A 4,681-nucleotide genomic window follows, 5' to 3' on the forward strand; every position below is an offset into this window, starting at 1 on the left:
AGAGTTTAGATTTCAACATATAATAAATATTCATTTAATTCTGTCAAGCAGAATCACCCAAATATAATGATTATAGTGGAAATATTTATATAGCAATGCCATGTATCCCATGGGCCTTCAGTGAAAATTAATTGATGAAGATGATTATAGTAATTTTTACAGTGGTTTTCACACAGAGTGCAGACTGGAGTTGGGAGCTGCCAGGACTGCTGTTAAAAGGAGAAGAATTTATTCTCAAGTATTTGAACACATGGTGGTGGTGGTGGTGGAAGGGGGGAGCCGGGAAAGGGGGGTGAAGAGGAAGAATTTGAATTCTCTCTTAATGGTGTTAGGTAAATATTTGTAAGAGACATACTTTTCAAGTTCTGAATCAAGGATTTTAAAGAATTTCTCTTTTATTTGCCATAGGATGCCAGGGCAATTTCCAAAGGATAGATTTGTTGAAATGTTATCCTACTTCTCCTAGTAAAAGCCCCTCAAATCACACAAACCTCATATAATTTTTTCAGTGTTGTATAGGACTGCATCATGTGAATTCTTGATTCGGTTTTAATTCCATGAGGTTTGATAGTCCAAGTAGATGATGGTAAATGTTGTCTCTTAAATGGTAGAGCTCCAGTCTAGTTAACTGCTTTGTTTCTAGGGTGTGCCAAAAGTCTTAGTGCTTAAAACTGCACTAAGACTGTATTATACTGAACATTTTTTTCCTTTAGGTGTAAAATACTATATAAAATAGTTAAGTCTCCCTCCCCCCAAAATGTGATAAAATTAGAAACAAATATTATTTTTATTTATTTAGTTTTTGCAAGGCAATGGGGTTAAGTGGCTTGCCCAAGGCCACACAGCTAGGTAATTATTAAGTGTCTGGGGCTGGATTTGAACTCAGGTACTCCTGACTCCAGGGCCAGTGCTCTGTCCACTGCACTACCTAGCTGCCCCCTTCTTTTCTTTAAAAAAATGAATTTATTTATTTTTACAATTATATGTGAAGATAATTTTCAATATTCATTTTTGCAGAGTTTTCTCCCTTCTTTTTCCTCTCTCCCATGCTTAGATAGCAAGTAATATGACATAAGTTTGTATGTATAAACATGTTACACATAGAAAATATCATTTTCTATCTGTAACAGAGCAAAATTTAAATCAGAAGTTTTGCTCATTTCATATTTTCTATTTGAGATCTTCACAAGAAAATCTCTCAGGATTGGAAGACTGAAGTTATCACTAGGACATGAGGCTTGAGTCTCCTGAATAGTTTCCAATACTTGAGATTTGACTGTTCATTTTTCATAAGTAACAATCACTGTATAAGAAAAAAAATATTAGCATTATTTTCTGCTAGTTCTCAGCAGTTTGCTTCCTTTTGACTCATACAGGACCTAAGCCACAGTACTTATAAGGTAACTCCACACACCCACATCTCTACTCCTAGTCCCTTCGAACCCTCCATTTTTGAATGACTCTAAGAGCTTTCTTTTTAGCAAGTTGTTTCAAGACAGCCCTGACAATTTCTAAAGGATGTATAAATAATTTGGAATTTGAGATATATGTTTATATTTAGTGTTTTAAATTTGTTTTTGACCCTTCAAAGGAGGTTTTCCTTCTTCTCTTTATTGTTCACAATAAAAACCATTGAAAAGAAAAGCCAGCAGGGAAGGTGATGATTGACACCTTGTTATATTAGCTATGTTGGAAGAGAATGAAATATAGTCTTAGTAGACCACTCCTTAGCTTCATAAAATGATGGTTAATCGATGGACCAGGATTGCTAGTTTGGCAAACAATTGATAGCACCTGGCTCCCTGGCCTTGCATGGCTGACTCAATTAAAAAGCTTTTAGTCACGTTACTTTTAAAATAATGAAAACAATCTAGTATTTCAGGAGTAGGAAGAGCAATTTACTTTTAAATGGCAATAAGTCTATTGAAAGAATGAATTATTTATGCTGAAAGAGCATAAATTCTTTACAGGGCTTAGCAGCAATAGCTACAAGGTAGAACAGAAAGATTCAGAACAATTTTGAATTATCTGACTTCAGAATAAGAGGACTTGCACTGAATCCCAACCCTGTTGAAACTTGTGTGACATTGGGCAAGTCACTGCCCATTTTGGCCTTAGTTTCCTCGTTTGTAAAATGAAAAGGTTGGACTAGATGACTTTGAGAACTCTTCCAGTTTTGAATTCATGATCTTATGATCCTGCAGCTGCACTTCAGACTAACGCTAGAGAAGCCCTGTATCTTACTTCTCTAAGTGGCTTGTTGCTGGGGTTGTTGTTGCTACTGTTGTTTTTGTTTTTGGCTAATTTGGAACCATCTTCCATGATACTGCCAACAAAGCAAAAAAAGTTGCATTCAAATTTGTGGAACTTGCTCTCTGACCTATTAGTAAATTCTAAAGACTTGCTGTATTATGAGGCTTGATTCATAATAAATTTCACCTTATTAGTCCAAGGAATAGCTTTAGAATATTTATTTCATACACATAAATACCTTTTTATGGTAATTCAGCTTCATTGACACAGTCCTGCAGTTTGAAAAGGAAGGATTGGGCCAGCTAGGTGGTACAGTGGATAGAGTTCTGGCCCTGAAGTAAGAAGAACCTGAGGTCAAATCTGACCTCAGATACATAATAATTACCTAGCTGTGTGTGACAAGTGTGACAAGTCACTTAACCCCACTGCCTTGCAAACCCAAACCCCCAAAATAGGAAGGAGGGCAGGTTAGTTAGTAAGTTAAAGTAGTCTGAAGTTATCTTTTTTTTTTTAAATTTGTTTTTTTATATTGCCTAAATTTGTCCTGTTATTACTTTCCAACACCCTCTCATGAGCTATGCTTTCATTTTGAGAATCTAATGCATTTTATTTCATTCTTTTTTCAATTTAAATGTTTTTATGTATTTGTTTTTCCACTAACAGGAAACAGTAGGTTTTACCAATCATCTTTTGGCAAGGTTTTGGATTTACATTCTTCGCCCTCTTTTCCTTCCTTCACCCCTCCCTCTGTCAGAAAGTTATCTAGTAATAGTGAGATATTTTTAATAGCAAATACTTTTTGAAAAAAATAAAAAATTAATAGAAAGGGAAAAGGGAAAAAAAAAGTCAGCGAACCTGACCAATATATCAAAAAAAGTCTAACTATGGTGGACCTTCAATACATCTATACAAAGAATTGAGGGGAGAAATTTTTTCCCATCTCTTCTTTGGGGACAAGCTTGTTCTTTGTAATTTTTGTAACATTTATTTTCAATTATTTTGTGGTTATTCTTTTCATTTACATTGTTGTAGTCATTATGTATATATTTTTTGGCTCTGCTTACTTTAGTTTTTCATCATTCATGTAAGTCTCTCTATACTTCTCTGTATTCATCATATTTGTCATTTTTGACAGGGCAATCATATTCCAACACTTTAAGATATCCCAGCTTATTTATTCATTTTTCAATCTATAGGTGTTTTCCTCTTTATCTATCATAAAAAGTGTTGCACTAAAAATTTGGTGTATAGAATTTTTCTCTTAATCAGTGACCTCCTTGGTATATAAGTCAAGCAGAAGAATTTCTAGGTCAAAGCATGCAGACATTTCAATAACTTTCTTTACTTTCTAGAATAGATGTAATGACTAATTTTCAGCCACATCAACCAAGTATTAATGTGCCTATCTTGTGTGTGTGTGTGTGTGTGTGTGTGTGTGTACCCGCCTGTCTTTCTGTAACTTGTCCCATATTGACTATCCTATTTCTTGCGTAGGAGGAAAAATCTTAGAGTTGTTTTGATTTCGATGTTTGATGTCATCTTAAAGAAATATGTAAACTACTGCCAACCATTTTATAATTTATTCAAAAATGCATGATTTTTCAGTTTTAATGTGAGATGTTGATATTTCTAATGAGCATATCCATGATCTCTTGTTTATCCTACTTAGTATAGAAAAATACATATAAATTGGAACAAAGTTTTCCCCTTACCTCCCTCTTCCCCACTAAGTTTAGGATTATGTAACTATTTTAGAAATGGAAGGACTATCTAATTCAATCCTTTCATTTTACAAATGAGGAAAGAAAGGCCTAGGGAAGTTTAAATGCCTAACCTAAGGTCCCACAGGTAAGAGGAATTTTTAGAGTTAGAATGTGAACCTATATCCTCTGACTCTGGAGTTAATGCTTTTCCCCAATAACCATTTTCTATCTATAGCATATGACAATGTGCTTTATTGGCTTCATTCTGTTGTCACATGAACAGCATGAATGAAAAATAATCAGTGACTGAAGCTAAATTTAGGGCCAAAATCCTTATCTTCTTACCTAGTTTAGTTCAGCTGTCATCTTTACAGTGAAGCCTCGAAAGTTCCCTATTAGATTTCTTTGCTCAAATTATCTTTTATATTTGTTCATGTCCTAACCCCCAGTACTCTATAAGCTCCTTGAGAGCAGAGATTGTTTCATTATTGTGACTATCCTCAGAATTTAGCACAACTTTTTTTTGTATTGTACTCTAATTAATTTTTAAAAAGAATTTATTCATTTTTCCAACTACATGCCAAGATCATGTTCAACATTGATTTTTCTAAGGTTTTGGTTTCACATTTTTCTTTCTTCCTCCCTTTCCATCCCCTTCTCCTTGACAGTAAGTAATCTAATATATATATATATATATATATATATATAGTTATATACATATATAA

Source organism: Macrotis lagotis, chromosome 6, assembly GCF_037893015.1.
Source record: "Macrotis lagotis isolate mMagLag1 chromosome 6, bilby.v1.9.chrom.fasta, whole genome shotgun sequence".
In the NCBI taxonomy this organism is placed as follows: domain Eukaryota; kingdom Metazoa; phylum Chordata; class Mammalia; order Peramelemorphia; family Peramelidae; genus Macrotis; species Macrotis lagotis.